At 45.9% G+C, this 12,071-nt stretch overlaps 1 protein-coding gene across 7 annotated transcripts in view; it reads left to right on the forward strand.

Moving 5' to 3' along the window:
• The first annotated feature begins 4,722 nt into the window (after positions 1–4,722).
• The window catches only part of KIAA0232 (KIAA0232 ortholog), a 65,410-nt gene continuing 58,061 nt past the window's right edge, over positions 4,723–12,071 (forward strand). For 3 of the 7 annotated variants that reach the window (XR_014883227.1, XM_085223514.1, XM_085223519.1), the window contains exon 1: positions 4,723–4,922. The gene's annotated coding sequence lies outside the window, so the exon portion shown is untranslated. Of the gene's footprint in view, positions 4,923–5,299; positions 5,318–12,071 lie in introns of those variants that run through there. The other 4 variants (XM_085223517.1, XM_085223518.1, XM_085223516.1 and 1 more) reach the window with 2 other exon arrangements.

The raw sequence follows: 12,071 nt of genomic DNA on the forward strand, positions 1-12,071 counted from the left end.
TGTTTGTTTGTTTAACCATAGGATCAGATAAGAAAGCTCTTTTTGATCAGCCAAAACAGAATGTCAAAGTGTCAGGACAACAAGCCATTAATACACACAGGATCTTTTCTATTACCAGGGTATGCAACAGAATCTCGTGTTAAGAGAATGCTGATGCACTGGATAAAAAAAGAATAATGCCAGGGCAATTGCTTTAAGAACACAATATATTTTCAGGTGTTTATTTCAGTTTTCATTTCATGTAGGTGATTAACAAAGATTGAACCAGTTTGCCTATCCTTCCAATATATTCATTCAAAAAACCATGCCCAGATCAGCTGCTAGTATAACGTGACCAACCCTGTTCTCAGCATTCTCACTGATTGAAAATACGGTCAGTATCTGAAAAGAAAAAATGCTTGGTGGAATTGCTGTGGAACAATAATTATATTTCTGACGAGTAAGGCGAGGACTGGGTGCTGATGCTGCAGGCTACTCAAGGATGGTTAATTGTATTCATGGACTATTTGTAAGACAGAAAGCTGCCAAAACCTCAGACATTTCCAGCATGGTAATTCAGGAATGCTGTAGTAAATAGCAGAAAACAGATGTCATAATGTGTTTCATCTAGTTTAAAACTTAAAATGTAATTAACTTAATGGCTTGACAATAGCTGATGTAGCAACAAATATAATGCAATTGAATTAGTGTCTCATTATGACATTGAATTTTTCTACATATGCACTACCAAAACAAGAACAGATTTTGAGGTGTTGTATCTTATGGTGATTGTCTTTGAAACACTACTGCATGTAACACTTTCTTTGTATTTCATCACTTGTGAAAATTATTTCACTTTTATAACACTATACTTCTGTGCTTTTTCCATTATATCACTAGTTAAAGCTGTTCCTTGCTTTATTGTTTCAGAGGCTTCTGCCTGGAAACTTGGGCTTTTATATTCATTGAGTAGGATAAAGTTTTCATTTTCTCTCTCTTTTGTGCTGCTTGGCTGTTTGGCCAAAGCATGGTAGGTGATTATCACAGTTCTTTCACATCTGTTCAGGATATTTCTTATGGTAGACTTTAGGTGGTTCTGCTCTGCACACAAAGCAGTGTGCAGTGACAGAGGCCTGGGCATGTATTATTATGGACTTCCTGAAGGCTCCTCAAGGTATTATTGTAATTAATTAATTATAATTAATGTAATTGAATTAAATTGGAAAAACAAAATGAAACAAAGCAAAAAACTCTCTGAATTGTGAAACTGATTTTTCAAATGACTCAGGCCTTCTAAAATAACTGTGCTACTATGCCCCTTTTAATAATACTGAAACCTGTCACAGCAAAATCTGAACATAAAATGGCCTGAGTGGCCTAACGCAGACCTGACTAACGTTTACATTCTTCTCCATTCATGTAGATGAGGTCCTTGATGCTAACCAGAAAGTGACCCCTTGCTGCTGTGGGTAACTCCAGCTAGCTTTTTCACTGTGCAGTGATATTATTAAGAAGGATCAGTAAAAAGGAATCTGCAATCTGATCTGGTGCTGAGGAATGCCTTTTGAATGTGTTATTTGAATTTAGTTATTACTTCTGGGAGGTGTGAATGTTTTGCATGGCTCTTCATTTCAAAACCTGAAATCGACTGTGAAGAGCGCTAAAAGAGTTATGCAAGTCTTCATGCAATTAAGAAAAGTAGTTTCAAAAAGGTAATTATACACAGTACATCATGATAGCCAATAAAATACACTATTTATGTCTTGGACATTCTTTGTGTTGCATTACTTTTGATAGTCCACTTTCTGGATTTTAAAATTATCTATAAATGTATGTATATGTTTTGGATTTAGATCCTGCACACTTAGTTGTGTTGTTTTGTTTTTTTTTTTTCCTTAAACTACATTTGCTCCCTCATGGATATTGCTCCATCTCCATTTCTAAAATGCTGAATGGGCAGATTGTTTCTATCGAGTATCTTACATGAACTGTCAATGAAGTGTGAACAGTAGGGGACTGTCAACTGATTGGTTCTCAGGAATTTTACAGTTAAGTGATATGGAAGGCTTACTCATGGAAATTCAGCCTTTTATTGCACCTAGCAGGAAATCTTAGGGAATATTACAAACCAACCAATTGTAGGGAAGTATGATGTATGTCTGAGAGTAAATGCTTATAAGCCCTGCATACTGTGCTGCTGAACTGCTGTGCAATTCCTTCTTTAATATGCAACTGAATAGGAGAAAATCTTACATGGTGAAATTTATAATTTTCTAAGAAATTCATTGGAGACCCTATCCAGCAGGGGTCAGAATGAAAAAGGGAAACAGTGGTACTCGCTGAGGCTGACAGCTAAAGGCACAGACACCCCGTGTCTGTTCAGCATTCTTTTCAGCACAGATCATCTGGTTTTGATTTTCCAAACAAGTGTAGTTACCTACAGCACACACCCACCTAGTTGTTCATGCTGCGTGTAGATTGTCACATATTACTCCTTTAGAGAACCTTCACCTTTAGTATCAGTTCAAAAAGTAAAAAAAAAAAAAACCACTGATTGGAGTTAGCATTGTCTATCCCCATGGTTTTTCAGAGGAAAAGTTCATTAGCTGCTTCACATGCCAAGGGACCAGCTGTCCTTCAGCACATGGAGCGGCTCTGATTGACCAGGAGGACAAGTGGGAAATAAGCTCACAGCAGTGCCAGCACAGCATATGGTCATGTACCAGCTGTTTCTGAAACACTTGCCAAAGGGAGACCAGAATCTGGTTGGCTGTTAGGAAAATAAAACTCATCATAAACCAACAAGCAAACAAACAAACAAAAAAATCCACTATCAGTATTCCTGAGACCTGGCCACAAAGGCAGTGCTGTGGATTTGAAATGACAAGCAGCAACTATGTGAATATTCAGAATAATCTTTTGTTCGCATGTTCTGACTTCCTCTACTAGGAGAACACTGATAATCAGACGTTTGGCCCTTCCACAGAGCTTTTAACACAGGAAAGCCATAGAAAGAGTTAAATAAGGTAAGTGGATTTGCACTTGTAATATACATCGCTAATACATTGAAAATATGTTCGCCAGCCTGTGTGGAGATCAGTTTAAAGTGGTGCCAATTTTCACTTCAGACAAATCGCAGGTGTCCCACATTTTACTGTATTTTATTTCTATTTTGAAAAAGGGAACTCAGATTCTAAGCTTGAAAACACAAGGAGATTTGATTTTGATTGGCACAAGTCATATTGCTGTGTTGCTGAAGTGCTTTTGATAAAGCCGTGGAGTGACTCAGCAGAAAACAGCCAGCAAGATTTTTCCCCAAGCTTTTCCATTTTCAGTTTCAGCTCTTCTTAACATAAAAATAAGTTAAACAGTAATTAAATAGCTCAGGGAATGACTCTGCTCTTCCAGCACTGAAGCGCTGCTTTCTCTTCAGAGTGCTCCCATAATACTCTCTCAAGGTTTGGAAGAAGCTGCGCTGATTAACTCCATATTCATATGACATCAATTACTGCCTTGGCACCATTCAGGACATCGTCAGTAGCTCATGCAGCCACACAGTCCACGTTAAACTTTAAAAATAGGTTTATGTGGTTAGCTAAATTAAATGTACAACTAAACTAGGTGCCTGGCAAAGAATATCTAAAAAAAAAACAAAAAAAAAAACAAAAAAAAAAACAACCACCAAAAAACCTAGCTAAAATGAAAATAAAGGAGAAATAAGAGTAATGCTGCTGTCATGTATCACAAATAAATATGTATGTGGAGAGGCAGTGGCTACTAACTTGGCACCAGTGTTCATGGTTTCTATGAGATGTGCTTTCATACACAGGTTTAATTCTCTGGAATGCCCACACCCAGCTGTGGGATCATCTTGTCAGCAGGGAGCATGGTTGCAGCAAAGGCTCCGTGTGGACAGAAGTGGTAGTGTGAGCCTAGTTAGATGGCACACCTCACTACGAGGCTGTGAGTAAAGGGAAAACCCTCAGAATGACACGGTCTGACTTATTTGGCATCTTACATAATACTGACTTTCCTTGCACCTGTGTGTGTTCATACAGCTGAGGAATGAGCAGACCTACTGCACGTCCAGGAGGGCGTTATTATTTTCCCAATTAAGACGCTTAATTAGCACTGCGGCGTGCCGCCTTCGTCATATTTTCAGTCTCACCGCGGCCTATTTTCATCCATCCGCCACGCTACAACTGCTGTTCCTTCATTACCCCTCGGTGCGTACACAGCTCTGACAAACTCAACACTTCATCCACGAGGACGAAAGTTTCGCAGCTCCTGACAGTGGCTCTCGGTGGCAGCCTTTCTTTTCACATGGGCTCCCGAACCCGCTCTGTTTGCACACCGCGCCCTCGGAGCCGCCGAGCTTTGCTGTGGACCCGCACGCGGCGACGCTCTCATCGTTATCCCCACTTTCTTCTCCTCCGCATTCCATCCCCGTGCTCTTCCCGCCCCTTTTCTCTTCAGGCGCCCCGCTCTCCTCCGGCGGGCGGGGCCGCAGCGCACAGCCGGGCCAAAGAGACGCTTCCCTCCTCCCGCCCCGCCCGCCCGCCCGCCATGCGGCCGTACGGGCCACCCGCTCCCCTCGCGTCCCGCCCGCCGCTCCTCTCAGCCCCGCGCTCGGGCGGCGGGATCCGGGCCGCCCTCTGGGCGGAAGGATACGGGGCGGGGCCTGCGGCGCGGTCCGCCGAGGCGCTGAGTCCTGTTGCCGGGTGACGGAACGGCCGCCTCCCTCCCCCCCCCTTCTCTCCCTTTTCCCCTCCCTCCCCGTGGCGCTGGGAGCCGCCGCCGCCGCCGGTTTACGTAACGCCTCCCGGGGCAGGTCCCGGCTCCGTCCCGCCCGCCTCACTCGGGGACGGCCGCAGCGGGACGGAGTCCGCCGCCTCCTCCGGCTGCCAGAGGCCCCGGGGCCCCGCGCCGCGCCGCCACGGCAGGTAAAGCCCGGGTAGAGCGACGGGAGGGGCGGCGCCGGGGCGGCGGGAGGACGGGGCCGGGGCCTCCGTTCCCGCCGCCGCGCCGAGGGCCGGGCCGGGCCGGGAAGGCCTCCCTCGCTCCCTCCCCGCGCCGGCGGCACGGGGAGAGGAGGAGCCGCGGGGCCGGGCGGCGGGAGGACGGCTTCCCCGGGCCGGGCGGGGGGGGAGCGCGGAGTGGAAGCGGCGGGAGGGAGGAGAGGGGCCGGCCGGGGGGTGACAGCGAGCGCCGGCGGCGGGCAGAGCCTGGAGGCGGGGCCGGGGGCCCGGCCGGGGCGCCCCGGTGCGAGCGGCTGGCTGGCGGCCGGCCCGGCCCCGCCCGCGGCGCTCCGCTCCGACCCGCGGGGTCCCGGCGCCGGGTGAGAGGCGGGGGGGAGCCGCGCCGCGGGCCGGGCGCGTCCGGAGGGAGAGAGGCGGAGGGCGGGCGGTGCAGCTCGCGGGCGGGGGAGCCGGAGCTCGGGCGGCCGTGACGGCGCAGCGCGGGCCCCGCCGTGACCTTTCGGCCGCGCGCCGCCGGCGCCGGGCAGCGCAGCGGGGCTGAGCGCTGCGGCTCGGGGCGGTGCGGGCAGCGGAGCGGGGTTAAGGCGGGAGGCGGCCGGCGGGACTCGGGCCCGCTTCTTTTTTTTTTTTTTTTTTTTTTCCTCCTCTTTCCTTCCTCTCCGGCAGCATTGTCCTTTAGGGGCCTATCGAAGGCAAAAGGCGGACAGAAAGGCTCGGGCTGCCGCCGGCGGGGGGCGGGGCTCGGCTGACGGCAGAGTGACGGCAGCCGCGTCCTATGGCCGCGCGGGGCGGGCCCGGCAGGGCCGCAGCCGCTGGCGGACGGCGGGCGGGGCGGGGGCCAAGGTTTGCCGAAGGTTACGGCTGGATGCAGAAGCGGCGCGGCCGAGCCCCGCGCCCGCCGGAGCGGAGCCGGCTTCTCGCGGGTCGCGCTGCCCGAAGCGTGGCTGAGCGCGGCCGGCGGCCGAAACTTTGAGAGAAGTGGGAGCGCGGCGCGCTCCGCCGGTTTGTCTTTGTTTTAATCGCTCGTTGCGGTATCCGGCGCTCATCTGAAGGGTGCGGACGGTGCGGTTTGTCCTCTGAAGAGAAGGCGTTCCGATGTTCCAGTGCTCTCCGTATGTCGGGTTGTAGCTGATAGGACCGGAGCTGAGGACGCTGCGGTGCGTGCGGCAGGTTTTCCTGCCGGCCCTTGGAAGTGCTGTGCTTCGTGTCCTTCTTTCACACGAACGACTTCAGTGTCGCTGTGATGAAGAGGAAATTGCAGCTCAGATTGGGTGTCCTGGCTGTCAAAAGTCGTGTCAAAATTACCCTCTGAGCTCGCAGTTGGTAATTGCATGAAGCAGACTATTTCACCGCAGCACCCGAGCCCAAACAGTGCACACTGTTTGTGCTCCCTGCCCGTCTAAATGGCCTTTTTCTAATGTTTGTACTGTTGAAGACAAAAATATTCTTTATAAAAGTAAATGACATGTAACTTGATTGTTACTTGACGTGTAACTCTACAGATTTTATTTTGTGCTAATCCTCCATCTGCTGCTCCTTGTCAGTATGGATATGCTAAAATGGTCGTGTACAACCCTTCCCTTGCAGTTAATAAAGTGTGCTGTGTATGTATCAAAATCCCCAGTCTCTGGCATAGAGATGTAATAGAGGAAATAGGTAACATGAATGAAGACAAGCAGTACCTTGTACATTTGTAATGTCCTTCATGTTCCAAGAATTTTAGGGGAAATCCTGCTTTGACCTCTCAATGGAAAACCTTAGCAGTTGCTGTCCCTGCCACGCTGTCTCCTGTGTAGCAGGTGTTCCCGTGCTGACAGCAATGGAACTTAATCTCAGTTTGTCTCTTTTGTGCACCGTTGGAGGTAATGATTGTTCCAGACCGCAGGTTGTGCAGATTGGCATTAGTTATGCGACCCTGCAGCCCTTCTGCTCATCGGCAGGTGAATCAGAAGGAAGGGGAGAGCAGATTGATATGGGACCCCAGAGGAAAGATAGGAGGCCTTGAACATCTGTTACCGTAATATGCTGATTCCTTAGCGTGCACTCCCCACTGCTTTTCCTCTTTTTGCTATTCACTGCTCTTCCGAATAAGAGAAATTCCATAAGAGTAAAATGATGTCAGCATTTTCCTTTGCTGTGCATCCTAGCAGGAAGAGGGACAGAGTGGGATCTGGATACTGCTTATAATTTAGTGTCAGCTTCCCTATTTGCCCTTCCTGAGCACCTTGTTTCTAGGTGGATGGGGGCAGGGAAGGAAGCCAAGAGATTGCTTCTGTAATGGGCGCTGGTGAATCTTCTGTGAAATTTTACTGATTTTTAGGAATAGTATTGCAGAGCCCCGATAGGATTCCTGGCTATTTAGTTCAAACTGAGCAAAATCATCTACTACTTCAGACCCTGCTTAAAGAAGCATACGAAAACACATAATGATGGGTATTGAAGGTGGTATATGTTAAATGTCGCCTCTAAATCTAAATGATATATATTCAAATATATATATAATTCCAGGGCTTTCTGTAGATGGTGTGAGGAAAAAGACCCCCGTTCCCGTTTATTCCTTTGTAGCTCACTGCTCTTTTATTTTGCTTTTTTTCCTTCAGACATACATTGGTAGCACATCTTTCATACTTGTCTGATGGAATGCTAAGGTGAAGCCCCTAAAATTATGCAATAGTAATAACAACTAATGGCTAATAGCTGTAGGTAATAACTTACTAATGTAAGGTGATGAGTAATAACATATGGTGAAGCAGAGTGTGATGAGGACAGCAACAATTAGAACTCCTATAGGCTGAGAGGTAGCAGGGACTGTTCTGGTCATCTGCACTGCTGGTGGAGCTTGAAACACTAATGGGATCCTGGGAGCTCTTTCATATGCTCTTTTTATTGGGACTGTGGGACAGAGACTGGAATGGTACAGTTCAGCTCAAGAGCAGTGCCAGGCTCATTGGTCGTTTGAATATCGGTATAGAAATGAGTTGTCTTTGCATTGTTTGTCTTGTGGTTGTTTTTCCAAGCTGTTTTCTCAGTAATTTCATGATGCAAAATAAAGATATTCAAATGAATGTTTGAGTGTTCAGTTGCATTTAAGTATATAGTTAAAAAGAAAATTGGCTACTGTGAAGGAAAAGCGTGTTTTCTAATTTGGTGATCATTTACCCAACCTCTTGTTAGGCAGAAATACCAGGTAACTGTGAGACTTGTTGAGTGTTCAGTAGGGAGAGATCTATACCAGCAGTGACCTCTTCTGTACTGGAGAGGCTCTTGTAGTTTCCCAGCAGCTGGTTGGGCACGTTTGGATGCTGAGTGATGGGATGTGTTTTATCAGTGGGCTGTTTTCAACATTCAGTAGCATTCACTGAAAAGGTTCCCCTCTCACAATGCTCTCACTAAAAGCTCCTTCTCTAGCTGTATTGTAAGTTACAAAATTGTAGTTTTTAATCTATTTTCTTTATAATTTGCTGTGCAGTTATCTGGATTTAATCACAGAAGTGTTCTTCTGCATGGATTCTGCTCCTAACTGAGCTGCTGCATGACTGCTTTGGCATCTATCTGTCCTTCCAGGAGTTTTACTTCTCACTCAGTAGTGTGGAAATTTAAAATTTGAATTCATTTTTTTAAATTTCCTTTTTTTTTTCCCCCCACTGAATTTAAATGAATTTAAATTCATTTTACTGTTGTGATATTATATGTGGTAGGTTAACTAGGTCCTAGGATGTGTAAGCATAGTCTGTATGCAGACTCACTGTAATAAATATAATTTTCAGTGTAATTTGGAAATGATTACATTGCTCATTTTAGTGATGTGTTGTCGTGAGGAGGAAGTTTCAAGTCTGCAGTCAATGCCAACTTTGCTCATGTCTGTAACTTTTGGGGCCTTATTCTTGAAAGGATCGCAGGTAAAAATTTGTAGTCTAAAGAAAAAATCCCCTCCTTACTCACAGACACCTTATAAATTGTAACAGGGATAAGCTGTGAATGTTGTTTTATGTGAAAGGAAGGAAGGTGGTCCAGCAGCTGAACGTGGGTGAGACTGAAGAGACCTGCGCTGCTCTGTCAGCTGCGTCACGGCGTGGATGGAAGCACGGCGTTCCGTTTGGTTGTGCCTGTGTTTCACATGCTGTATGGAAAGGAGCAGTGGTTACGCTGTTCGTATATTATGAAACTGCGTGTGGGCTGTTTTGGTGGTGGTTTTTGAGATCTGGTTAGAGGAGCGAGCTTGGTTGCGGAACAGTTCCAAAGAGAACTGTAGTTACGTTGCAGGAAAGATTTTGTCCTGTTAAAGGAAGTCTGGAGATAAGAGTGAGAGCTCAGGGGCTCGCTGAAAGCAGGGGAAATAAAGCACGCTTTCATAAAACTGTGTCGTTTTAGCATCAGAACAGCAGAGCTCAGCTGTAAGATACCCGTTGCAAGGTTATTCCAGGTAATGTTTGCTCAGCCAAGATTTGGATTGAGATAATCTTTAACGGCAAAGTGGCGAAACATACCAAAACATACAGAGTGATTAAAGGCATTTTTTTTGGATGTGTCATATATGCTTTTTAAGAAAATAGTTTTGTTAGCCTAAAGGGAAAAGGCTGCTTGAAGCATCACTAATGAAAAAATAGGTAATGCGTGTTGCTGCTACCGAGTGAGTAATTAATTCTCACTAAATCCTTGTGACACCTTAGTGAGTTATTACAAACTTGAAACAAATGTGAGGACTCCGGCTGAGTGGGAGCACAAGGCTCGCGCCGTGCGTCGAGCTGGGGGAGCTGGAGGATGTTGGCAGGAACGGGGCAGGCTTCCAGCAACTTGTCTGACTGATAGCTTTGCTTAGGAAGCTGAAGGAATGATTTGTGCTTTTTCATGGTATTTTACTACAGCTGCTTGAAGATTTTGAGCTGGCAACTGTTACTAATTAGCTAAAGGCTGCTACTCAGTGACTTCCTATTTTCCTGCCTCTGCCTTCTGGGTTAGAAGTTCACTGTCATGTAGTTCAGCAAAGTGAAGCTCCCTGTAGGAGCTCTGGGTTTTGTTTGGTCAGAGTTTTCATAACTGCTTTACTGGAGTCACGTTGAGTTGGGTGGGGTCACACAGGAGTTGTTCTGTAAGTCTAGCTATTAGTTTATTATCTTTTCATATTTATGTAGTTCTGTTTCTTTTTACCAGCTTCTTTGAACAGCGTGTCTTATCAGCTGGAGAGAAACCTCAGAGTTCCAGTTTTCAGTAACTTGGTTCTTGAGTTGTGAAGGAGATAACTTGGCTGACAGTCCCATAACTTCCAGGAAGAGAAGTGGCATAGTGCCGATCTGCTCTTTTTGTGACAGTTCTTCTGCAGTGATAGTTAAACACTTGGCATTTTAGTAAATTAAATTTCCAGCTGTCATTTGAAGTAGCAAATATTTGGTTTTTAAAAGTGATGTTAACCTGTCCTACCTACTTAGTTTGTACGCTTTTATTTTCAATAATAATTTTCTTTTAACAGAGAGATACTGAAAAGGCTGTGTGGTCATTTAAGCTTTTTTGTCTTTTAAGCCTTTCATTGGGCTATTTTTAAGCTTTTCAAAAGGATAGTAACTTTTGAGTTACTATCCTCAATAGTTGAGTCACAGACCCACTATAGAAAACCTCAGCCAAATACAGAAAACTTCAATACAAAGCATTCAGGGAAGAGCCACTTACATGTTAATGAAATAGAATGTATAGTGTGGCCATTTACTGTGAAGGAATTTATATATAGCCAAATGATTAACTTTAAAAGTATAAATAGCTGGGAAATGCCTTTACCTTTAAATGGACAGTAATTATTGCATGTCTGGAATACAGAATTAATTCTCCTTTCCACTCCCGAGCTGAAAGATGCAAAGTGTGCCCAAGAATAAATTCTGTATTAGTTGAATTAAACGCTGTACAGTTGCATGAATGTGCAATGAATGAACTGTGGGCTGCTTAATGCAGTGGTGCTCTGACTGTTGGGAAGGGCAAGTCAGTGTTTTATCCTGGTGATCCCTTTGGCTGCCCATGCTGCAGGAAGTGTTGGTGCTGAGGCTGTGACACTGCAGGTAAGGCTGTGTCAGGGCTTGGTGCTTAGGCCTGGGAGCCATTACCCCGCTCCTTGAGGGGGGCAACGAGCTGCCCACAGAATGTGTGGAGTTTCCTTCTCTAGAGATTTTCAGAACCCACCCGGATGCTTTCCCTGTACTGAGGGACCCTGCTTGTCAGGGGGATTGGACTAGATGATCTCCAGAGGTTTCTTTCAACCCTTACAATCTGTCATTCTGTGGGTTGAGCTCTGACAAGGAGCTGTTGTAACAGAGAGCTCAAGCTGCTCCAGGAGTTGGACAGATACAAGGCATCAGGAGGTGAGGAAGCAGAGTGATCCAACAGTAGGTCCTCTGTCCGATGTTTCCATTATTTGACAGTGTCCTCCTTGTCTGCATTGTAAAGCCCTGTCTGTGTTTTAGGTGAGAGAAAAATTAGTAAATCTATTGGGATGCAAGTAGCTTGAAGATGTCATATGCCACAGGTCCTGAAGATAAATGTCCCAGTGAGCTTAGGGCATGTGTGTTCTTTGTGATCTTTGCTATATTTGGTTTGTAGTAACGTTTTCTATTTTCTTTTCCTAAGAAAGAGTTGCTGAAGAATGGTGATTGATGGTAATCAATGGCATGCCATCTGTTGCTTTTGTATGTGTATGTAGGAAAAGATACAGCTCCTGATAAATTGTTTCTGTAAAAAAAATCTCATGGGACTGAATAAAAACGATGGATGAGGTCTCCTCTTCGAGGTTACAGGCAGAGGGTTCTCGCAGCTCCTCTCAGCCCTGTAGTGATTCATCCAAGTGTTCCATTTGTGTAATGGGTGTGAGAGGGCGAGATGTTCATCGCTGATTTTGCTCTGGTATGCTGATGGGATCTGCAACTTCAGATTGAAACACTTAAATCATACTGACATCTTCATTGGCAGAAAGAAATGAAATAGAACAGTCTGAAACCTGATGGTGGTGTGATACCAAAATTGTTGCAATGTCTGGGGAGTTACTGTGAAGTATGACTTGAGGCACTGTCTGCTTTTTGGAGGCATTGCATATATACCTTCTTCTGAATTAGCACTCAGTTTTTCTTGGATTTG

The sequence above is a fragment of the Meleagris gallopavo genome, chromosome 4 (genome assembly GCF_905368555.1).
Source record: "Meleagris gallopavo chromosome 4, MGAL_WU_HG_1.1, whole genome shotgun sequence".
NCBI lineage: Eukaryota > Metazoa > Chordata > Aves > Galliformes > Phasianidae > Meleagris > Meleagris gallopavo.